General features: G+C 43.0%; 1 protein-coding gene across 3 annotated transcripts in view; it reads right to left on the bottom strand.

The window, feature by feature from the left end:
- Positions 1-27,311, bottom strand: part of DOC2B (double C2 domain beta) — a 590,856-nt gene that overhangs the window by 554,044 nt on the left and 9,501 nt on the right. The gene's annotated exons all lie outside the window — the stretch shown is intronic.

Consider the following 27,311-nt stretch of genomic DNA (forward strand, 5'->3'; position numbering starts at 1 on the left):
ACCATTTACTATAGAAGAGTTAGAACAGGCCCTGTCCAACACCCCCTCTGGAAAGAGTCCAGGCCCAGACGGGTTCCCGATAATTTACTACAAATCTTTCAGTTCGGCACTGATGCCCCTCTTCCTAAAGGCTTGTAATGCCATCTCAGGAGAGAAGATTTTCTCCCCGCAAAGTCTAGAGGCCCATATCTCTATCATCCCAAAAGAGGGAAAGGACCCCGCTCAGTGCTCGAGTTACAGGCCCATCTCACTTTTAAACACAGACCTGAAATTATTTGCCAAACTTCTTGCCTTAAGGCTTGGACCCCTTCTACCGGAGGTGGTACACGGGGACCAGGTGGGCTTTGTTGCAGGTAGGGAAGCAAAAGATAACACAACTAAGGTGATTGATTTAATACACTTTGCGAAGCTTGGGGAAGCTCACGTGGTCCTCCTGTCCACTGACGCTGAGAAGGCATTTGATAGGATAGACTGGACCTTCATGGAAGCCCTCCTGGAACACATGGGATTGGGCCCAAGCTGTCTCCATCGTATAATGGCCTTATATAGCACCCCCACGGCCCGAGTCCGGGTCAATGGAGCCCTATCGAACCCAGTCAGGATTCGGAATGGCACCCGTCAGGGCTGTCCCTTATCTCCCCTAATTTTCGTATTATGTATGGAGGCCCTGGCACGTGCGATACGGATGAATGATGACATTAAAGGTATTGGGGTCGGCAGACATGAGCATAAACTGGCGCTGTATGCGGATGACCTACTGGCATCAATCTCGAATCCAACCACATCGCTGCCGTCGCTGATGTTGGAATTCGAGAAATTCGCACTTCTATCTAATTTCAAAATCAATTTTGCCAAGTCTGTAGCCCTGAATATATCAGCCCCAGATGGCACAGTGGAAGGTCTAAAACAGGCCTTCCCCTTTCACTGGCATCCAACGCACATCAAATACCTAGGGGTCTTGTTGTCCAAAGACAATTAAAACCTGTACCAGCTCAACTTTGTGCCCCTGCTCGCCAGCTTGAAAACCTCAATTTTAAAATGGTCAACACTTAAACTATCCTGGTTGGGCCGAATTAACACAATAAAAATGAACACCCTCCCAAAAATATTATTTCTGCTTCAAGCCCTCCCAATTACAATACCCCCCTCCTTCTTCAGGGAACTACAAACTATCGTAAGTAAAGTCATCTGGGCGAACCGCAGGCCTAGGATATCCCAAAAAGTTCTTGTCCAAAGTCGTGACAGAGGTGGCCTACAACTCCCCCACTTCCTCAGCTATTACCACTCGGTTCACATTACCAGAATTGTGGAAATGTCCAGACCTATACTATCCAAACAGTGGCCGGCTATTGAAGGTCACTCAGTGGGGGTATCCCCAAAGGTTCTCCCGTGGCTCCGGAAGATCCCACTGGTAAAGCACCCCACCCTGACCCCTACACTCTCCTGCTGGGGCAGGTATAGGAATCTGCACTATTTTGACCCGGGCGTGACGCTCCTTACTCCGTTAATTAATAATCCTGAATTCCCTCCGGGATTCAAATTACGGAATCTCTATAATCGCTTTTCAGTGGAGGTGTCCCACCTGGGTCAATTAGTAGATAGGTCTGGCCTTCGTCCCTTTGAGGACTTGCATAGAGATTTTGGTCTCCCGACAGGTCTCTTTTGGTTCTACCTCCAGATCAGACATTATGGGGAAAATTTACTAAAGGAAATTTGTAAAAAATAGGTGTATTTTTATCCAGAAATACATTTATTTTTGACATTTACTATCCCGAAAATACGGTAATTCCTATTCGTATTGATAGCACATCAATACGAATACGAATTGCCGTTTTTTCGGGATAGTAAATGTCAAAAATAAGTGTATTTCTGGATACAAATACACCTATTTTTTTTACAAATTTACTTTAGTAAATTTCCCCCTATATCTCCTCCCTTCCTAAACGAAAGCAAGGCTGGGAACCAACTCCCTTTGAGTCGCTAATACTCTCCAGGGAGACCCCAAAACACTTGATCTCTAAATTTTATCAAATATGTCTTAGCAACCTGCCAGACCCAATGCCTGCATATACAGGGGCATGGCACAAGGGCCCTTATTCTGCTTGGTGCGGCCGGAGCCGCATATGCGGCTCCGACCGTGCAGGCGAATCCCCGCCTTCCATACGGATCGCCACGGCCGTCCGTACGCGGACATGTGGCGGTCCGCATGAAAATGGCGGGGGATACGCCTCCACCATCTTGGAGCAGCCCCCTGCATTCGATGGTCGCCGACCATCGAAGGCAGGGCCGCACACTCCACCAGCTCCCGCAACCATAGACCTCACGGACACTTGTCCGTGTGAAAGCATGTATGGGGGCAGGCAGCTGACATCCGGCGATGTCAGATGCCCGCCCCCAACACATGCGTCACAGCCTCATTACCATGCGTACGCCCCGCGTTTGCATGGGAACGCCCATGAAACGCGGGGCGTATGCATAGGGAAATGAGGCTAAGTAGCCCCTCACGCCCCTATCCACCCCCTTTGCGGCGTTAAAAAAAATTGTGCGGCGATTTCGCCTGCACATGCGCAGAGTGCCCTCTGCACATGCGCAGAGCGAAAACATCGGCGGAACGCCCGCAAGCGGCCGTTACCGCTTAGATCGGAATAAGGGCCAAGGAGCTGGGCCGAGAGCTGTCGGAGGACCAATGGAGTAAAATATTTCAATTTGTTTCTGCATCTTCCTCTTCTATCCAAACACTAGAAACCCAGTATAAGATACTATTTCGCTGGTACAGATGCCCTTCCATACTACATAAAATGAATAATTCCCTCTCAGAGTCCTGCTGGAGGTGCGACCAACACACTGGCACTCCCCTGCATATTTGGTGGACTTGCCCAGTTATCCAAGAATACTGGCACCAGATTCATACCGTTTCAGAAAAGATCATTAATCTCTCCCTCCCTTTCAGCCCCGAATTCTGGTTATTCAATCTTATGGATATGCCCATCTCCCGATACAAAAAATCTCTAATTAGGCATCTAATGAATGCGGCTAGAGCGGTCATTCCCTGCCACTGGAGATCCAGCAGGGCCCCGCCCATTATGCACTGGTTTCGTAGAATAGATTTATATATGTCAATGGAGGACATGTCGTCCTTTCTGAAAGGTACACCACAGACATTTACTGCTACTTGGTTGAGCTGGCTCACCTATAAAGAATCTGCAGGCTACTCCCATCATACCACACAAAGTCAGATCGCTGAGACGTAAAGTCCCCCTGGGTACAACCCCCCCTCCCCCCTCACCTGACCTCCCCCATCCTCCCTTCTCCCCCCCCTTTTCTCTCTTCTTTTCTCCACTCTCTCTTCGATACCCCTATTTTCTTCCAAATCTGAACATCTTATTTTAAGGACTAATTACACTGCCAATACTTATTTGCTGACTATGTCTATAATGTTTATTGCAAAACTAATGCTGCATTTATTTTTGTAATTGTCTTTAATGTTTACATGGCACTGTTGCATTACTAAGATGTACTGTGATTTTCTTTAATAAAACTGATTGCATAAAAAAAAAAAAAGATTTGTCATTAGAGTACTTGTGTATTATAGCGGCGCCCCCGATTCCCATTGCGCAATGTTTTAATCGCATCGCATGCCATGCACCCGATGGCATGCGATGCGACGCGATTTTTGCCCCCTATACGATGAAAGATTGTATAAGCACCCTAAAGGGTGCTTTTAAGCACCGTAATGGGTGCTTACAATGTTAAATGCACCCCCACGCCCCCCCCCCCCCACTATAAACGTGAACCCGAAGCGTGGCGAGCGCAGCGAGCCCGCGAGGAGCGGCGGTACGCGTCCTCCGACCTTTTCATACCCCACTATCCACGTCGGCGTGGAGTTGAGAATAGAAAGTGTGGCGAGCGCAGCGAGTCACCGAGCCCGAAGCGTGGCAAGCCCCGCGAGGGGACCCGGATACCTTCACAGGTATCGGAGTCCCCTCGCGGCCTTCACAGATATCCGCAATTTTAAAATTATATGGCATTGTACAATATCGCGCGATATCGCGTTGCATCGCATACCATCATATGCCTTATGGTATGCGATGCGATGGGCGCCGACAAAATACACAAGTACCGTCATTAGTATATATTTATAATAATTCTCGAATAGATGTACAACCTACCAACCAAAGCCCAGACATTCATGGTCATGGACTAAAAAAAAAAAGGAGAGCAAATGCCTTACACAGTGAACGTAGGGAATACATTATAGTGTTCACTCTAGAAATTTTTTAGGGCAGGGTGCTGACCACGGGAAGGGCACATTTTGCAATCGCGAGGGCACATTTTTTAATCGCGAGGGCACATTTTAATTTAAAAGGTCAAAATGGTGACACCTGAGCTTCAAACCATCAGCACATTTATGCTATATAACCCATCTTGTGACACCTGAGCGTCACACCATCAGCACATTTATGCTATATAACCCATCTTGTGACACCTGAGCGTCACACCATCAGCACATATATGCTATATAATCCATCTTGTGACACCTGAGCGTCACACCATCAGCACATTTATGCTACAGTATATAACCCATCTTGTGACACCTGAGCGTCACACCAGCACATTTATGCTATATAACCATCTTGTGACACCTGAGAGCGTCACACCATCGGCACATTTATGCTATATAATCCATCCTGTGACACCGGAGCGTCACACCATCAGCACATTTATGCTATATAACCATCTTGTGACATCTGAGAGCGTCACACCATCAGCACATTTATGCTATATAATCCATCCTGTGACACCTGAGCGTCACACCATCAGCACATTTATGCTATATAATCCATCTTGTGACACCGGAGTGTCACACCATCAGCACATTAATCCTATATAACCATCTTATGACACCTGAGAGCGTCACACCATCGGCACATTTATGCTATATAACCATCTTGTGACACCTGAGAGCGTCACACCATCGGCACATTTATGCTATATAACCATCTTGCGACACCTGAGAGCGTCACACCATCAGCACATTTATGCTATATAATCCATCCTGTGACACCTGAGAGCGTCACACCATCAGCACATTTATGTTATATAAACCATCTTGTGACACCTGAGAGCGTCACACCATCGGCACATTTATGCTATATAACCATCTTGTGACACCTGAGAGCGTCACACCATCAGCACATTTATGCTATATAACCCATCTTGTGACACCGGAGCGTCACACCATCAGCACATTTATGCTATATAACCATCTTGTGACACCTGAGAGCGTCACATCATCAGCACATTTATGCTATATAACCATCTTGTGACATCGGAGCGTCACACCATCGGCACATTTATGCTATATAACCATCTTGTCACACCATCGGCACATTTATGCTATATAACCATCTTGTCACACCATCGGCACATTTATGCTATATAACCATCTTGTCACACCATCGTCACATTTATGCTATATAGCCATCTTGTCACACCATTGGCACATTTATGCTATATAACCATCTTGTGACACCTGAGAGCGTCACACCATCAGCACATTTATGCTATAAAACTCATCGTGTGACAGCAGAACTTCAAACATCAGTACATTTATGCCATAAATGTGCTGATGTTTTAACGCTGAGGTGTCACAAGATGGTTTTAAACCATCTTATCACACCTCAACGTCACACCATCAGCACATTTATGATATATAATCCATCTTGTGACAACTGAGCTTCAAACAACAGCACATTTATGATATATAAACCATCTTGCGACACCTGAATTTAAAAACATCACTCTGCAAAGTAATTTATGTTATATATGTATGGGTATGTATGGATCATTGGATAGACACCAACTAGGTCGACATGCAGGAATGTCGACATGGGTCTAAGTTGACATGGGACAAGATCGACATAACATTAGGTCGACACAAGCATTAGATCAACATGCACTAGGTCAAAAGTCAAAAGGTCAACATGGGGTTTTTCACTTTTTTTTATACAAATGTCGGCAGTGTTGACATGGACACGGGTGAGGGGCTCTGTGTCCCCTCGCATGGCTCACAATGCTTCACTCGCCATACTAATTATAAACACCTCCACACCCTAGTTGATGGTAGGGCATGAAATGCCACTTGTTGGCACGTCGGCTCAAAAAACAGTGAAAAACCCCATGTCAACCTTTTGAATGTTGACCTTTTAAATGCCGAGCTAGTGCATGTTGATCTAATACTTATGTTGACCTAATGTCATGTCAACCTTGTCCCATGTCGATCTTCCTGCATGTCGACCTAGTGGTGTCAACCTAATGCTTGTCTGTCCAATGACCGCTTTCCATATGCATATCATAAGGAAAATTACAAGCATTCCAATTGGGCTAGTACCACCACCCCCTACAATAAGCAAGCAAAAGCATCGTAATACCGAGGGCCCCAATCTACCCACCCCCCACAATAAAAAAATACAAGCATAGCAAAAATAAGCAGTAATATGCCCCAAATTACTTACAGGGTTATTAATTCCTTGAAGTGGCCCATGTCCATTGGAATGCAAACATACAGTATAGTGCATTGCACTAAGCAGCACACACTGCCCAGAAAGGGAAAAGACACCAACCAATAGGGTCCTCCCTTATATAATTTTATACTAGCAAGAGGGCTGGCTTTGCCAAGGCGGGAAAGTCAAACCCAGCCCTCCTACCTCACCAGATTATTTCACCCCCAACTGCATTTACGCAGAGGGGGAATTTATGTCGATTGACAGTGTTTCTTGTGTGTGGGCTGGGCAAGGAGGCGAGGTGGGCAGGCAAAGCTGACAGAGCTGACACGCTCAGTAGTGCTGAGCACGGCGTGTCACCTAGGCAGGGGGAGGAGTCAGGCTACTAGTAATAGCGCCGCTCACATAAGGCAGTGAGCGGCGTGTCATCTAGGCAGGGGGAGGAGTGAGGCTACTAGTAATAGCGCCGCTCACATAAGGCAGTGAGCGGCGTGTCATCTAGGCAGGGGGAGGAGTGAGGCTACTAGTAATAGCGCCGCTCACATAAGGCAGTGAGCGGCGTGTCATCTAGGCAGGGGGAGGAGTCAGGCTACTAGTAATAGCGCCGCTCACATAAGGCAGTGAGCGGCGTGTCATCTAGGCAGGGGGAGGAGTCAGGCTACTAGTAATAGCGCCGCTCACATAAGGCAGTGAGCGGCGTGTCATCTAGGCAGGGGGAGGAGTCAGGCTACTAGTAATAGCGCCGCTCACATAAGGCAGTGAGCGGCGTGTCAGAGCGACGGGGGAGGAGGCATGGGTATTGTAATAGCTGACAGCCGCTCAGAGGTGAGCGGCGTGTCAGCGCGACGGGGGAGGAGGCATGGGTATTGTAATAGCTGACAGCCGCTCAGAGGTGAGCGGCGTGTCAGCGCGACGGGGGAGGAGGCATGCTGTATAGGAGCTGAGTGTCCTGTCACGGCCGGGGAGGAACAGTAAGCTGCAGTGTTTTACTATGCAGGGCGCAGGGCGGGCCAAAAAGGGCAGGGCGGAATTCAGCAGGCTTTAAAGGGGCAGGGCGCAGCGCCCTGTGAAAGAAGCCTAGCGTGAACACTACATTAAATCATTAAAACAAAATATCTAAATGAATGGTATATACCTCTGAGGTTGGTCCAGTAATGCTTACAAAAATGTATTCAAAAAGGGGGAAACACCAACTGCCAGTGAGTCAGTTGGGAATGGCCAGTAAGTCACTTAGGAATGACAGTTGGAGCCAGTTGGTGTGGCTCCTCTATTTGAATTTTAAACTGTGCTGCAGCCCCCCAAGGAGCCACCACTGGATATGACCAATGTCTCTCATTATTTATTTACAGTTTCTTATATAGCGCAGCAGATTCCGTTGCGCTTTACAATTGTAAACAGTGATAAAACAAACTGGGTAACAACAGACAGACTTGGAGGTAGTAGAGCCCTGCTGCAAGCTTACAATCTATAGGGACATAGGAGGGAAACACAAGGACAGGCACCAGTCATAGCATAGCAGTCCCACCAAGTTACAAGTCCAGAAGGGAAGCTATATAATACATAAGTGCCTCAGAGGGTTATGTGTGTGGAATTGAAATATGATAGGCTTGCCTGAAGAGGTGAGTTTCCAGGGAATGCTTGAAAGTTTGGAGGCTAGTAGAGAGGCTTATTGTGAGTGGAAGGGCATTCTATAGGGTGGGAGCAGCCCAATGAAAGTCCTGTAATAAGTGAATGGGAGCTAGTGATCCATGCAGAAGAGAGACACAAATCTTGCACAGAGCGGAGTGGCCGAGATGGCAGATATTTTGTGATAAGTAAAGAGGTATATGCTGGTGTAGTCTGGTTAATACACAAGAAAGAGATAGTGCTGGTCACACTGGAGGGTGTACTAAAATCTATATCACGTAATGAGACCCCTATTTCAAAATATTTCCTATAGTGATAATATATTTAAGTCACTTAGTATTTTACAAGAGGGGGTGCTACCATCGGACACAAAATAGAAACAATTTTTGAAAAAAAGAGAAAGAATGTCACTGCGTGGTGCACAAGAAAAGAATATACATAAATGTAACTTTTATTTAGTTATTGTTAAAAGGTTTTGCGAAATATTGACATATGTATGGCTTCATACAGTGGTTACAGCGTTGGGCGGACACAATTCTTTAATACATGTTTTGCAACAAGGGACGGTACATATTACTTTGAGGTTCAATTTGTTGTGCAGACGGTTCGAACAGTGGTGTGTATGTCGCTAACCACCGCTGATCTCTAACTCCAGGGTGGACAGTATATCGGAGGTGCGGTATCCTCGCACCCTGACCCTCTCCAGCCAACCAGCGACTAACGCAACTGACTGTTACCCCTCTGAGAGTTTGGTGACTCAGTGTCGGAACACTGTCCATACACTGCGCCGGACCGGCTTGAGGGAGTGAAATCATATGCAGCAGGCACTTACCCTCTGCACAACAAATTGAACCTCAAAGTAATATGTACCGTCCCTTGTTGCAAAACATGTATTAAAGAATTGTGTCCGCCCAACGCTGTAACCACTGTATGAAGCCATACATTTCCCTGCCTTATTATACAGCAGAAGGTTAAAGTAGATACACATTGTATCACAAGTAACGCTCTCCAGATAGAAATTCAAACAATCATTGGGGAAGTTAGCACAGGGGGAACTCACTGTGTGAGGATATAATATCCTTTTTAATTTCCCCGTCTTATGTAATTTCATGTATTTTTATGTCAATATTTCTCAAAACCTTTTAACAATAACTAAATAAAAGTTACATTTTATGTATATTCTTTTCTTGTGCACCACGCAGTGACACTCTTTCTCTTTTTTCAAAAATAGTATGGTTAATAGGTTTATATGCGAATAGAAGTATTTTATATTGAATATGGTAAAATGCAGGCAACCAATGGAGGGACTGGCAGAGCGGATCAGCAGACGATGAGCGTCTTGCTAGGAGACAAGCAGCAGCATTTAAAATGGATTGCTTTGGCGACAGTCTCTTCTTGGGAATACGAGTTAGGATACTATTGCAATAATCAATGCGGGATATAATGAGTGCATGGATAAGAGATTTAGTAGTGTCTTGTGTGAGATAGGGTCGTATTTTGGATATATTTTTTAGATGCATATAACATGAATTGGAAACCGATTGTGGGGAACAAAGGACAATTCAGAGTCGAGGATGACCCCAAGGCCACGAGCTTGTGGGATAGGGTAGATTGTCGAGTTGTCCAGTTATGGAGATATCAGGAAGGTAACTGTTCTTGGCTGGTGGGAATATAAGTAATTCCAGTTTGGAAATATTGAGTTTGAGGTGGCGAGAAGACATCCAGGATGAGATGGCAGAGAGGCATTCAGAGACTCGGCCCAAGACCACTGGTGACAACTCTGGATTGATAGATAGATTTGAGTGTCGTCCGCATACTAGTTATACTGAAATCTGAAAAAGCTGATTAGATTGCCAAGAGATGAGGTATAGATTGAGAAAAGCAGAGGACCTAAAACTTAGCCTTGCAGAACTCCAACTGACAGAGGTAGTGAAGAGGAGTTAGAGTCAGAGAAGTGAACACTGAAAGAGCGATCAGATAGGTAGGTTAGAACCAGGAAAGGGCTGTATAATTAAGAAGAGTGTGATCAAAGGTGTTAAATGCAGCAGAAAGATCTAGAAGAATAAGTAGTGAGTAATGTCCTTTAGACTTGGCAATTACCAGATCATTCACCACTTTAGACAAAGCCTGCCTGAAAGAGTTAAGAAAGTGTGTGAGACGAGAGTAGACAAGACATTAGAGACATTATTGAGATAATCTGGTGTGGTATATTTTGTTTCCATTCATAATGTTAACATCAAAATGTTGATATGGTCTTAAGGTGCATACACACGGGGGAGATATATTGCTCAGCAATATATTGCTAGCAATATATTGCTGAGCAATATATTGCTCAGTGTCTCCTTTTCATCAGCGACCAGAGATGGTCGCTGATGAAAGGAAACCTCTGCTGGCGGTGCCACAGAGGTAATCAGCTGGTCGCAGGAGCAAGCTCCAGCGACCAGCGATTAGAACGGGGCTGAAAACGAGAGCGCGCACCCGGCGATTTATCTCCGGGGCACACTCCCATCACTGGCAATATGGTCGCCTGCGACCATATTCCCAGCGATATCAGCCCCTATCGCAGCCATGTGTACACGGCTTAAATGTTGAATATTGATATTCATCATGTTGACACTAATGAAACATGTCATTAGAATGTTGACAAAATGTTGCTGGTGGTCCAGTGGTGACTTATCTGATATAATGGGGGCTCAGAATGACTTCCGGCTGATACTGCCATGCTTGCGGTGGTAAGGATGCTAAACCTCTAACCCTCTCCATTTATAGCCTAACCCCTGCTGTCAGCCCATGCTAAATGTTGATATGACACATGTTAATACTGTGAACATTTTGACATTCTGCAAATGTTGACATGTTATATGTAAACATTTTAACAATTTCAATATAATAACTATTTATGACTACAGCCCATGACCATCTTATTTAACAAATTATACATTTACATCCGCCAGCCATGCTCGTAGTTGTCGCAATGTATGCACAGGCATATACTATATGGCACACTACATGGCACAACTGCTCCATGCATTCTTTCCTGTGTCACCATATTGTTTCTCTAACCAGGAGTGATCAAGTGCAGGCGCCAGAATATCAGTGTTGGCCGGACCCTAGGTTGACCATGTCTAGGTCGACATTCATTAGGCCGACACCCTATGGTCGACAGTCAGTAGTTCAACACCACTGAATGGTGGACATACTAATGGTCAGCAGGGCCTACAGGGCGACACAAGCTTTAAGTTGACAATGGGATGGTCAATGGGATGGTCAACACAAGTTTTTCATGTTTTTTGGTCCAACATTGCTGACATGCGGTATTTCATGCTCTACCATCCACTACGGCATGAACATTGTCGCGCCCGAAACTTGTCAAGTGTTTTGAGCCATGCGAAGGGACGTGGTACACTTTTTTAGCGTCCATGTCGACTGTGTTGACATTTGGGACAAAAAACATGAAAAACTTGTGTTGACCTTGTGACTGTAGACCTTTCCATTGTCGACCTAAAGCTTGTGTCGTCCTTTAAACCTTGCCGACCATGAGTATGTCCACCATTCAGTGACCTAGACATGGTCGACCTAGCATACCACAATTAAGTTCATCTTGCACCCCCTAGGATGATGAGGTGAAATATAAGAAAAGTGACCCATTTGAGCGCTCCAATAGGACTTTTTGCATTGTGCCGATTAAATTAGTCTGGTTCAGCTGCTTTACACAGCTAAACCTGACTGCAATGAGCGCAATGAGGGCAATAAAAAGCAACAGATGAATCTCCATTTCTTTAGATGCATAAATGCTTCCCCCCATTATGTCTACTATAATACATTCTATTATTTTGTATTTATGTTTGATTGGTTGCATCTTTTTATATTAAAAGTGTAACTTTGGGATATATTTTAAACTACATGGATTGCAAGCACAATAAGCAATGCCATGACAATACATGCTGTAACTTTGAAGTATTTGTCATTAGCTTGCATTTTTTTTTATCTGTAAGTGATAGTGTATAAGACCTCATTGGCTCTAAATGCACAGCTGTGAGGTTTCAATGTTGATTTACTGCAAAGAAATATGCAGTAAAGAAAAAACAAGGATGTTTCTGAATTGTTTATTTCCTCTTTGGACAGACATATTTTTCCTTGTAGAAGATGTCTAGAACAAGGGTTCTCAAACTTGGTCCACACAGTTCACATTTTCCAGGTCAGCTGGAAGTTGCACGGGTGCATTCATTACTCATTGACATATTTTAAAAGATCCACAGGTGGAGCTAATTATTTCGCTTGCAATTCTGTGAAGAGACCTACAAAACATGCACTGTGTGGGGTCCTGAGGACCGAGTTTGAGAACCGGTTGTCTAGAAAATCTATGCTTGGTGGCCAACAGGGTAAAGGTACCTATACACGGTAAAATTATTGTATACAATATCGCATCGCATCTCATCGCATCGCATAGGTTTTGCAATGCAATAAGATGAGATAAGATCTAGTATAAAAAGTACTGTATGTGCAGCACATACTTTTTGAGATGTGCGATGAGATGTGTGACGGTAGCACGCATGTCATCACCTTATGAATTAAATAACTACAGTATATGACCTTCATAATGCATAAATTCAAAGTCAATTATATAATTTACTTTTAAAGACAAGTATATTCACCACATTAAAAATACATTTAACCATCGTATTGTTATTGATTTATATAATTTATGCTGCTTTTCCACTGCCTAAATGGGTAATGACCCATTATTTTTAAACGGGTCTTTAAACGGGTAAGAGCCATAAAGACCCTTTCCCACTGCAGCTTTTACGGTAAAGATGGGGGGGGGGGGGGTAAAATGGCGTGCCCCCCCCCCCACTGCCATAACCAGCAACAGGATGAAAGAGCCGGGCTGGTTTAAAAAAATTAGATCCGGCAAATAGTGTCTCCGCTGATTTTTTAAAATCAGCCCCAGGCTCCAGGGCCGGGGCTGGTTCCCAAAATACGGGGGACAAAATGATTAGGGGTCCCCCGTATTTTAAGAACCAGCCCCAGGCCAAACCTGCCAGCAGGGTAATGCCACAGCCGGGGGGGAAGACTTTTTATACAAGTTTTGGCTGGGGGTCCTGGGGAAGTGGGGACCCCCCCAATAAAGGCCCCCCTCCAGGACCTACCTGGCCAGGCTGAAGCCTGGTGCTGTCCCTGGTGACCCTGGAGCGGTGGTCACCGGGCTGATTAAATGGTGTAAAATACCCCTTTCCCACTGCCAAAAAATGGCTTTTAAATGGGTAAAATGCTGCTTTTTACCCGTTTAACAAATACCGGTATTTTTTAAACGGGTAAAGCAACCTTGACCATTCCCACTGCAGCTCTACCCTTTCAAAAAGGCAAAAACAATGGTAATTTACCATTTAAGAGCTGCAGTGGGAAAGGGGTATTAGCTAGTGGTTTTATCTGACAGAAGATGATTGATCATTATGGCTTTGAATAAAGACAGTGTTAAACGGCCTTGGAAATAAAATAAGATAAAGCTTTTTGTTGTAAAACAGAGCAAATAAAATAATTGCCTGTCTATAAATGTACAAAAATAGTTGTGTACTTTAAACAAAATCAAGTTACAATAAAAATTACAGTTTAAAAAAGTGCAAGTGATTGAATTATTTATCCTTTTCCTGTGTTTACAGTTGTTCCTGGTTTTTATCATTTTGTATTACAAGAGTCTGGCAAGATATTGGCTGTTGTTCTACAGGGATTGATCATTTTAGTTCTCTCTCAGTTTGAAATTATTACTAAAACACATAAAAGAAACACAAACATTCTTTTATTTATTTCTTAGTTAACAAGCAGTAGCTAATAATAATTACACACATCATATATAACTTATATCAAAGTGGCTCTTAAATCATTTAGATTTAAAAAAAAAAACTTAAACGGATACATTAGTATTTTTAATGTACTTTCATGTGAATGATTAGTTGAAACAGACAACCAGTAAAATTTACTATTCAATTAAAATATAAAATGAAGCAGGGACGGACGTAAAAGCAACATTTTGTCATTTTTTTTTATTTAAAATGCGGTTAACTGCAAAGCACTTATTTTACCTTGGGGTAGAACATTTGTGTAACAATAGTCCAAGACCATCAAAAGAGCTACTGTAGTTCAAAGTAATTTCAACCTGGCTCATTTTGACATAGCTATTTCAAGTTTTATATGAGTACATACTGTCAGTGCCACCGACAGGGGTGTCCTGGGTGCAGCTGTCCCAGGCCCCGGCCTCCGGAAAGGCCCGGGCAGCTGCCCACAGCCCCGCCACCCCGCACAGCCTCCCCCACCCGGCGTCCAGGCATGCACAATACACAGTGTAGCCTTCAGAGCGCCAAGCGTAGGACACAGAGGGGCTCGGCGCTCTGCAGGCTGCATTGTGCAGTGTGCGCTCCGGACCTGACCGCGGAGACTGAAGGAGCCGAAGTACGATGCGTGACGCGGGTGATGGAAAGTAATGGGGATGGGGTAGGGGAGGCGGGGTGCACAGGGGTGCGGCCGGAGGTATGGCGCTGTGCCGCCGGGGGCCCGTACTGTAGGTCAGTCCCTGGCCCCAACATTTCTAGTGGCGGCCCTGCATACTGTAGTAGCTTGGTGTCATTGGAGACTTGTTACTAAAGAATCTAGGTAATCCTTTGATTTAAGATTTTAGAGGCAGCCAAGATCCAGATTGTTTTAATATGTTGGATCATAAAGGGTGACAGTATAAACGCATCTGGTTATTGAACAGTTTAGTGTCATTAACTCAGGAACTGTATTTTGATTGCATAGAAGTACAGTGTGACCTTTAAATGCAGCAATTTCAGCTAATATCTTTCTCCATCAGAATATGTGAAAGGTGAAATGCCATGGTATGTTGCACAGTATGAGACCACATGTTTTATACTGTACTTGCATTCTTAAGGGAAATTCAAAATAAGAATACACCAAGGGCAGTGCAGGGTCAAACTGGTCCTGGGTGTTTACTTGGTGGGCCCCACTCTTTAAATGCCCTTCACATTTCTGTAAGGGGTGGGGCTTAACCAGGCATAATTGGGGGGGGGGGGGTGGAGGAGGCAGCCCTGCCCAGCATGTTCCGGCTTAGTGTCCAAATATGACAGTCCCAGTATGCCTGAGGGCGTTGAGACAAACACATCCTAGTCAGCATGAGTGATACAGGAGACACACCCCTGCCGTGAGGAGCAGTCAGAGAAGAAGCCAGGAAGGGACAAGCAGCAAGCATGAAGAGCTGAGCAAGAAAAGACCTAAGGGAAGTAAAATGGAGTAGGGATCCAAAAGGATGGGGGGAAGATGTCGGGAATATTAGACTACACTATAGAAATATAAGGAAACTCATTTTATTAATGGTGGAACTATACAAAAAAATATTGGGCCTTATTTTGGTTCATTCTTTCTGACAAAATCCTTCTTAGATGGACAAAACCATGTGCACTGCAGGGGGGGGCAGATGTAACATGTGCAGAGAGAATTAGATTTGAGTGAGTAATTTTGTTTCTGTGCAGGGAAAATACTGACTGCTTTATTTTTACACTGCAATATAAATCTCACTTTGAAGAAAAACCCCACCCAAATCTAATTCTCTCGGCACATGTTACATCTGCCCCACCTGCAGTGCACATGGTTTTGCCCATCTACGAAGGATTTTGTCAGAAAGAATGAACCAAAATAAGGCCCATTGTGACAGTGTTGCTAATGGTGCAATGCAGGGTCTGACGTTTATGGAATTGAATGACAGATAAGAACCACTTGTACCTACCACACACACACACTTGGCAGGGGTTGCTCAGGATCCAGTTAACCTACAGTATAAATATGTGTTAATATTTGTATTTATCACATATACTGTACTTTTTGTACTAGATCTCATCTCATCTCATTGCATTGCAAAACCTATGCGATGAGATATTGTATACAGTACAATAATTGTACTGTGTATGCTCACCTTCTGAGCAATGGGCCTAATTCAGCATGGATCGTTCATTAGATAAAAATGCAAATCAATCGATTATTGGATGACTGTGCATGTTCTGCATTGTGTATGTGTGCATGCAATTTGCGATTAAAAAATGCGAATGCATAGCAGTCACAGTTTGACTGACAGGAAACCAGCTTTTTCTGGGTGGAACATGGCGTTTTCTGGGTGTGTTGGAAAGCGTTGAAAGCCCATCTCTGTCTCAGATTAGTGGAAGCCTCAGACTTGTTCAGATGTAAAATACTCTTCCCTATCGGGATTTTCAAATGGATCTGTGAGAGCATCACGATTCACAATTTTGCAATGGATATTTCATTTTTTTTTCTGGATGGTTGATTTCTGTTTTTTCTCTAATTTGTGATCCATGCTGAATTAGGCCCAATATCTTTTAATTAATCGTGTTGTGTGTATGGGGCATAACTTCCAAAAGCAATGCAGTGAAATGGTTACTCAGAAGGTTAGTTATCAACTGATGCGTGAGTAATGTTTGCTTCTTTGAATATAAGTGGTAGATCTCAGTACAAATTCTGGCACTGCGACATTTGCATATTACAGAATTATAAATGTGGGAGCTTTGAGGAGGGAGCATTGCACCAAACAGTCTAATAGTAATTACATTAGACACTCAACTCAGAAAAGGATTCAAAGACTATAAAGAAAAATGTAGTACCAGGGCGCCCAATTAACATATGTATGCTTGTGCAAGTAAATTGCATCGCATCGCACGTCCCGTTTTAGTGCCATGTGATGCGTGCAATGCGATCTCAATAGTTAATATGGATGGAGTATGGATGGACGTTTGTTAGTTACCGTAGCTATGCTTTCAGAATAAGCTTAAGCTACGGAAATAGCGTAGTCAGTCAGAACTTGCGTAAGTGTTCCCGGTCCCTGTCAGCTTCATTCTGAGGTGAATAACTGACAGTGATGGCTGCTTCAGTGAGTGCTCGGAACACGACAAAGGTGACCGTCATGGGAGGTGAACAACTCACCATGTTCACCTTGTCTAATACAGAGGAGGAGGCTGTGATGTTTTTCAGCGACACCAGTTGCTGCCGGTCACACAAAATTGTGTGAACGGCCATACGATGCGGCTGAAGAAAAGCAAGTAGCGCTGCCACATTAAGGCCTGCCGCACAAAGGTCAGTCTCAGAGTGGCGCACTGGTTCCTGGGGTGCCGGTTACTTTTCCTCACCCTGGTCCGGTTATCTACTCCTGGGCCGAGGAACTGACCAGTGTGGTGTATTGTGACCGGGAAATGCACACGTCCATCAAAACCACCGTGCAGTACAACAGCTTGATGAGGGAGGCATGTGCTATGGACTTACTTTCCCAGCCCCATAGGCAAATTGGCGGTCCAGGCATGGTGGTCGAAGTAGATGAAAGCCTCTTTGTGAAGAGAAAGAATCATGTGGGAAAGATGCTGCCTCAGCAATGGGTTTTCGGAGGGATCTGCAGGGAGACAGGTGCATGCTTTCTCACTGCAGTTGAAAAGAGATGCCAGTACGTTGATGGCCGACATCAACGTACATGTTGCTCCATGGATCAATAATCTACTCAGATTGCTGGAGAGCATATAATACAGAGCAGCTACAGCAGGCAGGTTATGAGCACGCACGTGTGAACCATCGCTATAACTTTGTTGAACCAGAGTAAGGAATTCACACCCAAAATATAGAGCGGCTGTGGGAGGCATGCAAATGGAGAAACAAGCGCCATAGAGGAACGTGCCGGCAACACTTGGAGACATACCTCCAAGAGTTCATGTGGAGGAAGACTCTGGGTGCTGCAAATCCCTTTGCCCGTATTCTGCAAGCTCTGAAACTCCTGCCCAAGGCAAATTCACTGCCTTCATAGTGACTGAATTTTTCGGTACTTATATGTTAGTTGCGCGCCCACTAAGCTATTTGCTTAGTTTTCCGCATATGCTCGCCACGCTTTGGGCACGGTGGCTCGCTGTGCTCGCCACACTATATAAAATCAACTTCATGCTGACATGGATAGTGGGGGTATGAGCGTTGTAACTATAGTGGGCGCCCAACTAACAAGTACCGTTTTTTCTTCATTAATTGTCATTATTCTTGTTACTTCTCTGTTACTTGATTACTGTTTATAAATGTCATTAATTATTGTGTTTTATCGAATAATAATTATGAAGTAAATTTACAGTTTATCGTTAACACATGTCCTCATTACTGTGTCAGATGTATGGTATGGCTGGTGTGAATGTGTTCCTAAAACCACCCCACTATCCACGCCACTTCGAAGTGTGGCGAGCGCAGCGGAACGCGTCCTCTCGACCTTTTTCATACCCCCACTATCTACATCGGCATGGAGTTGATTTTATATAGTGTGGCGAGCGCAGCGAGGGGACGCGGAAAACATGTAAAGTAATCCGCGTCCCCTCGCATGGCTTGCTACGCTTGCCGCACTTCGGGCTCGGTGGCTCGCTGCGCTCGCCACACTATGTAAAATCAACTCCACGCTGACGTGGATAGTGGGGGTATGAAAAGGTCGGGAGGACGCTTTTCACCGCCACTTGCAGGGCTCGCTACGCTTGCCACGCATTGGGGTGGCGTGGATAGTGGATGGGGGGGGTGCCTAAAAATCACATTGCATGCAATTGCAGTGTTGTAAACTTATTGGCATCGCACCGTATAAAATCGCATGCAATCACATGCGATTTTGCGTCAGGTGCAATGGCATGCGATGCGATAAGCCCGGGGCGAGAGAGCAGTGAATAAATTACTTAGGAAGATCGCATTGCACGCATCGTATGGCACTAAAATGGGACATGCGATGCGATGCGATTTCCTTACGCAGAATAGCCCACTAAGCAAGTTGCTTAGTGGGCACCCTGGTACTACATAAGTACCACATTTTTTAAAAAAATGTTTATGTTAAAGGTATACTTACACAGCGGCTAGTTTTCAAAGAACCTGAATTTGTGTTTGTGTGTGTGTGTGTGTGTGTGTGTGTGTGTGTGTGTGTGTGTGGATTATGTTAAATGTAACATCAGTGTTGTTTTTATTTTATTTTTAAATGATTTAAGTTTAACAGGCAAGACGGCCCAAAAACAATTCTATAAGCCTGCCATTGTTTACAATTATTGGTACAGGAGGGATAATGTTGTCGGGGATAGCACAGGCAGTGTAATGTTAGCATTACTGCCTCACAGCACTGAGGTCATGGGTTAGATTCCCACCATGAACCTAACTGTGCAGAGTTTGTATACCCTCCCCGTGCTTGCGTGTGTCTCCTCCGGGTACTCCAGTTTTCTTACACATTCCAAAAATATACTTGTAGGTCAATTGGCTCCCAACAAAATGAATCCTAGAATGTCTGTGTGTGCATATACACGTTACAGGTAATATAGATTGTAAGCTCAACTGGGGCAGGGCCTGATGTGAATATTCAAATACTCTTTGTACAGTGCTGCGGTATATGTGAGCGCTCTATAAATAACTAGTAAATAAATAATTCCTATGCAAACCTCCAGAGATTCAACACCAGCCATTCCGATCAGAAAAATAAATTAAACGTATTCATTTTTTCCTGGGTAAATGTGCTGCTTTGGCTGGTTGACCACATGGTTGTACATTTACAGTATAAAAGTAAATTTTTAAGACAACCAAGACCCTCCCTTGATAGTTACAAAATGTATATTGTGGGAGTCAGTGACCTGGGCTGCATATGACAAAGGCAATGTTACAGTATGATGTGGGACGTGAAGGTAAGCAGAAAGGCAGAGACAGAACAGGATCCTCTCCCCTATCACTAGCTGAGAAGCACCTGCCAAGCCTACTGTATGTGGGAAGATTATGGCGTCAAGCAAAAAGTCATGCAATTTTTTTTAAAGAAAACACAGAAAATAACAAAATAACAAAAAAGTGCAGTAGCAATATTCATGACCAAGAAAAAGACTAAGAAGATATTAAAGCTAAGATTGTAGCAATCTGTGGATGTATTGCAGTGCCTTTATAAAGGTCATGCAGAGGGTTTCCTGGTTACAGCTTCTATAAATGTATGTTGTTCCTATGCTGTAATGCACAGCTGGGAGGGTGACCTGCAATCCACCTGTACTTAATGGCATTATTCAGGACCCAAGCTTTTAAAATATATTATGATGAATGGCACTTGTTTACAATTGTACTTACAAATGACAGGTAATGCCACTCTGAAGTAGCAATTACTGAAAATGCATAGAAATGTATGCAACTGTTCAATCTTTGTGTCTGTTATATTTAGAATTGACTTTATTTTTTTTTGTTTGCATTGTATTACTTGTGTAAAATAATCCCTCAACATAAAGACTATTTTTCATAATACCAAGATTGTATATTTTCCTGTCCTGAAAAACATCCACATCTGGTAAGCCTCCTCCAGCTGCGAGAGTGCCACCTGTTATAAATGGCAAATGCTCTTTACAAGTCCAGCTCTTTGAAAGCAAAACACCAGCTGGCCAAGTAAAATCACCTTAATAGACTTTACTTCTATCAATTAAACTGAATTACTGTACATGGATGATGACACTAAACTGGGTTGTTTTGGATACTTAAATGGAAATGTTTAAATGGCATGAGATCACACAACATAGTGCAGTCGAGGAACATAATCTAACATGGAAAACGTCCTATACACCATGAACACAAGCCACGGCGTGTTTCTGTAAACATCGGACACAAAACATGACTGTAATTAGTACATCAAATACAGCAATACAAATTACACTTCTATTATTATCTTCATGGTGTGATTTCTAATGTACCGTCCGCACATCATTATTGTGTGATGCTGACACATTTATTAACATGTACAACACCTGGGAGACCACAGGAATAGTACGAGGTACACAAATCTATTTAAAATTGTATAATGAGGGCAGAGATGTATTTAATAAACTATTGTATGAGGGATCATTACACGTTGAGTATCCCTTATCTGAAATGCTCGGGACCACTAGCATTTTGGATACAAGATTATTCCGGAAAAAAATTTTTTTTAGATACTCACCTGGTCCCCCGGCCATCAGATTTGTCTTCTGCGGCATCCCTTTTACCAAAAATGCATTTCACATGTGCACGGTTTTCCTAATATTTCGGTTTTGGGATATACGGATAAGAGATACTCAACCTGTATTTCATATTAGTTTGATGGTTTTAAAATGTAATTTTGGGCTCTATCGTTGTGCCAATGTGGTCAAGGTACATTGTTTGCAGCTTTGTGCAGTGTGAACTGAATTCAAAAGTACATAGAAAATATATTTTTGGATAAAAGTAAGGTCAGTAACAGGGGCGTTTTAACAGAGGAATGCACAGACTCCGTGAGGGCCCCCTCCTCTTTACGGTGAAGTAATTTATTGCACCGAGCCAGAGTCTACTGCACATGCGCAGGTCTCCGTGATCATGACCCTTGACATGCTGCAGGTAACTTATCTCTACTGCGCATGTGTGGTGGCCATTTTCCATGTGATTTGCTGCAGCGCTGATGCTAGACTCTGGAGAGTTATGAATTAAACATGAGTGCAGCGTGTCTACACACTGCACCCATTCTAAATACATCTATGTACATTACATCAGTAATGAGGCTGTCAGCTAGCTAAGAGCATGGGACAAGATCAGGGTTAAACACTAAGGGGTAAATTTACTAAGATGGGAGTTCTATTGAAGGTGGGATGTTGCGCATAGCAACCAATCAGATTCTATTTATTTAGCACCTTCTAGTAAATGATATAATCTGATTGGTTGCTACGAGCAACATCCCATCTGCAATAGAACTCCCATCCTAGTAAATTTACCCCTAAGGGAAGGGTTATGCAAGGCTGAAAGCAATGTCCAAACATGTATTTCCATAACTTGCAGTATCCTTTTACCTTGATTGAGATAATCATGGTTCTGCTCTATCCAGAATAAAAATCCATTCAATAAAATAATAAAAAAAAATAAAAAAAATGACTGTAGAGATCCCCACAAAGTTGGGTTATCCCCATTGTTAATAATACTACAACACCATCGGCGTCCTAATGTCAATTTGACCTAATCTTGACAGAAGCAGTCGATATTTCCGCCTGGTGGAAATATCTCCCAGGATTAAATACCTCCCATGTGTGCTAATCATCCTGACTATACATTAAGTGCCAACAATGTACTGTATGTGCAGTGAGGGAATCATTAAATAAACAAGTTATGTATAATTACATGAAAGAGAACGTAAAAAATGGCCCTGCCCAAACAATCTAAGTGTTAGATCCCATTATTGCTCTCATGAAAAATGAAAATGATTATCTCGGTTGCTGTTTTTTGTAATCTCTTTATGCTTTTTTAAAGTAACTGATTGATTTTAGACCAGAATCATAGAATGAGAACAGAAATGATAGAATATTTATATTTTCATTGCAAGGGGATCTGACCTATTTAAACCAAAAGTGAAACATTGGTGCAGCCCATTCTTGCAATTTTTAGCAACCACGAGCACATGCAGGTTTGAGCAACTACAGTATTTCAAAATGTAGACATCTCAGCCACTTATCCAACTGTGCCTGGTGGATTTAACTGGTAGGCATATGGATGGATAGATGAATAGATGGATGGGTAGAGGTGGATGAATAGATGGATGGGTATAGGTGGATGAATAGATGGATGGGTATAGGTGGATGAGTAGATGGGAAGCTTGATTGATGGATGGATGGGTGGGTTAGTTGATGATTTGGGTCCATGGATGGACTTATAGAAATGGTGTGACCACATAGCTGTGGATAACTCTGATTTCAGATAAATATTCACATTTACTCCAGGCATGCAATGCGGCCTCAGATGTTTATTTACAGGAATCAAGCTTCCTTTTTTGGAGTGTTGCTCCAAAAAGCTGCCTGCGGAGACATGTCTCACAGTGTGCATTGCCTGCGCTAATCTGCAAATGGAACTGGATGTCAGCAGCCCGCCCACTTCCCCCTGAGCTTCCACGTATATATAAGTTACTTCAGAGTGACTTTTATATGCGTGCACCTTCGCCATCATTCGCAATATGCGTGCACCTTCGCCATCATTCGCCATATGCTTGCACCATCGCCATCATTCGTCATATAGGTGCACCTTCGCCATCATTCGCCATATGCATGCACCTTTGCCATCATTCGCCACATGCATGCACCTTCGCCATCATTTGCCATATGCATGCACCTTTGCCATCATTCGCCATATGCATGCACCTTCACCATCATTCGCCATATGCATGCACCTTCACCATCATTCGATCCCAGATCCCAAAAGGCTGCGAATGGATGTTACTGTGTAACATCCATTCGCAGTCCCTGTGAGGGAATCGCCCTTGAGAATGGAGGCCCGGTGTACCACCATTTGCAGGGCGGGGTTTGGTGGACTCGCAAGGCTGCGAATTCGCAGCCTTGCGAATCAACCAGAATAACCCCCTGAGTCAGCAGCAGAATGGTTTTAGTCTTTAATCAAGGGAGCAAAAACCTTGATTTAAACATAACTGACTTTTATGTTTTCCATGCTAATAAGTGAATGAAAAATGCATTGCACTACATTAAAAAAAGAGTTGATAATACCATTCCCAGATTTTATCCTAAAATGTTAATATTGCCATTACCCTAGTATGTGGCATGATAAGCAATAGAAGGTACTGGTAAAAATCAATGTTTAGGGGAAATTTTGAAAAACTACAAAGACAGTGTCGATTTATTAAGATATGTAAAAATTGCAGTTAAAAATCCATTTAGATTGAAAATATTGGTACAATTTTTTTTTTAATAATGAAAGAATATAAACCTGGAGATTTATAAAGGGGCTCTGTAAAAATGCCGCCCCCCAATTAGATGTTTCTGAGAAATGTGTTCTAACGAACTATTTGGTAACTTATGACCACACTACATAATCAGAATGACTGTACTCATGCTCTGACCAATCATAGCGCAGCATTCATGTCAATAAGAAAGAAAGGTTCTATACCTGTCATTTACAGTTGCAGTCCTTATGGACAAGTTGGGAATCGTTGTCTTTTCTTAGAGATTCAAAATTCTACTGATAGTTGACATTTTGCTGAGTGTATTGTTTGTGAATAAAGCTGGGCAGGTCTATTAATTCTGCTTGGTTCTATCTGGAGCACTTGAGGCTATTTTTTTCTGAGGAAACATGTACAATTTTCCTGTGAAATGTGGAATTAAATTAACAGAATATTTTTACAAAAATATATTTATACTGTCCTAAAACACTGTATTGTGCTTCCAAGGATGAATTAGATCTTTACATCTATAACTGCTAACAACATAATAAAATTGCTTTATAGAGTTTAGCTAGCAAGTAGTTTGATACTCACTAGAATAATTATATGTATGTTTGTACAAATAAATAGGTTATATTAACCCTTCGCTGTGGAGGATGTCCCTGCTTCAAAAGCCTGTGTAAATGGGGCCCAACTGCTAACCTGTCAGTTCCTGTCATTTTTAAAACAGATCCTGTAACAAGACAATTAGAAGCACTGGTACTTTATCTATCTCCACTTTATCATCTCCCCCTCAATCACAAGTATACAGCAAACTTAATGACAGCATTCTAGCTATTGTACAGTCATGAGTCCATGGGTGAAGTACCCCCGAACATGTCTTAACAGTTAGTCAGATTACTTTAATGTTGTATGGTTCACAGTTCTATGTAATATTCTGCATCTTTCTTTGGATATGACATTTTATACATTGGTACAGCTTGCTCACATATCAAACATTTCTGATTGTGCTTTTCATCATTGGCTAGTGTGATTTTCAACTAATCTGTTTAATAGGCATCCATTGAATACTTATTCTGGGAGAGAAGGTGCTTTTGATTGGATACATGCCTGCTTTTAAAACACACAGTAATAAAGGTAAAATACAGTTTACATAGAGCCAATAGTACCAGTTGGATGTAACATTTCACATATTTGTGTGAACATATCTATTTTTGTGAATTTGCACTTAAACTGTTTATTCCCCCATCTTACCTAAACCCACCCCCCAGAGCCTGAAAAGGGGGCATGACTTATTTGAAAGAGGGCCACACTTCCGTACCCCATGCACCATATAAATAATCCTTCTCATTGTTCTGTACACTGGTTGTAGGTTTTACATTCACCTTATCTTTATCTAGACCTGATTTTAATATCTATGTAATATTGAGGCCTGGTACTGTTCAAACCTAGGGCCAGATGCACTAAGCTTGAAAAGTAATAAAATAGAGAGTGATAAAGTGCCAGTCAATCAGTTCCTAACTGCCATGTTACAGGCTGTGTTTGAAAAATGACAGGTAGAAGCTGATTGGTTGGTTGTTTATCACTCTCCATTTTATCACATCAAGGCTTGTAGGCTTTCAAGGATTTCTAAGAATTTGTTGTTCAAATCAAAGTATTCAAACATTCTGCTTATTCTACTCCTTATGCAAGACAATGATCGTAATGCAAACATTAGTTTCTTGAGATATCTTGCATTTTATACAAACACACCAAACACATGAAATACACACAAATATATTTTTTTTGTGCATAAAACAAGGTTTCAAACACATGAAACAAAGTTTGTGTACTATCTCAGGCACTGAATTTGAATGCCAAGCAATGATTTTCTTGCACATATTTAATGCCAGTTACAGCACATATCATATCCTCAATAGTGCCAGTTACATATCATGTCCTCAGTAGTGCTGTTACAGATGTCTCCAGTGGGTTTTAGCAAGAAAGTTTTCTTCACTTTCTGCAATGTATGGTTTTTGGAATAATTTTGATAACGGATACTTGGATAAGGGATAATCAACCTGCATCTATTTTGTACTACATTAGAGATGTATTGACAAATAATCTCACAACATTTTTATAGTCATCTTACATTTCACACAGGCCTATGCAGCTTTCTTGAAAATTATATAAACAAGTTGGTTGGGTTAGAAACAATCTCAAAAGTAAAAGGCAACCTGTAGAAGCAAAGTGGTTGACACAGAGTTGAATGTACATAAAATTGCGGAGCCTATCTTGTGCGTTTTAGCTCTGCACATGCTCCAGAATTGAAGATGGGTACACACTAGTGCCAGCATCGGGAAGTGCTAACGATATCCTCCTTTGGCGCTGCATGTAGGGCCACCAGAGGATGTCACTGGCGACCCATGAGAATGTGTATCGCCACTAAACAATACAGCAAGTATTCACAATGCAGAGTTGTACATTTTTCCGATGCCTCTAAACATGTTGCCTCTAGGGGGTTTATTTACTAAAATGGAAGTTCTTTTGAAGATGGGATGTTGCTATATGCAATCAGATTCTATCTAATATCTTCTAGAACAGTGGTCAGGGAACTCGGTCCACATTACCCCACACAGTGCATGTTTTGCTGGTAACCCAGCAGGTGCACAGGTGTACTAATTACTCACAGACTCATTTTATAAGGTCCGCAGGTGGAGTTAATTATTTCACTTGTGATTCTGTGAGGAGACCTGCAAAACATGCACTTCGTACGGTAATGAGGACCGAGTTCCCTGACCACTGTTCTAGAAGGTGCTAAATAAGTAGATTCTGATTGGTTGCTATGGGCAACATCCCATCTTCAATAGAACTCCCATCTTAGTAAATAAACCACTAAAAGTCTATTGTGGTCCGACAGGGGGATCCAGACGGTCAGTATACCGACGTCAAAATCCCGACTGCCGGTGCTCTGACAGGGAGGCGAGCGCAAAGAAGCCCCTTGCGGGCTCGCTGTGCTTGTGACGCTGCAGGCTCGGTGGCTCGCTTCGCTCGCAACAGGTTCTATTCTCCCTCTATGAGGGTCCTGGACCCAACAAAGGAGTATAGCACCTGTGGGTCGGGATCCCCCCCCCCCTGTCGTAGCATTGGCAGTCAGGATTCCGACATCTGGATATTGTCAGACAGTCATCCGGCAACCCTAATGTTCTGTACCTGGGCTTTAACAGGGTGTTCTCACCTAGACAATTGAGAGGAGAGATGGAAGAGTCAGGTTGCAAAAATACTTGCAACTCTGCATAGGGGCAAATTTATTCCATTCACTTAAGGTGGGAACATCTGTGGCTGAGTGTGTTCTTCTAAGCATCAAGCCAAAGTCTTATTTTGTAACAGAATACATAATAAACACATTTTTCCAAGGGCTACAGTAGCCCATTGACAATAGACAAAATTCCTTTCATACCTAAAATATGCCT

Source organism: Crinia signifera, chromosome 2, assembly GCF_055691185.1.
Source record: "Crinia signifera chromosome 2, ASM5569118v1, whole genome shotgun sequence".
NCBI lineage: Eukaryota > Metazoa > Chordata > Amphibia > Anura > Myobatrachidae > Crinia > Crinia signifera.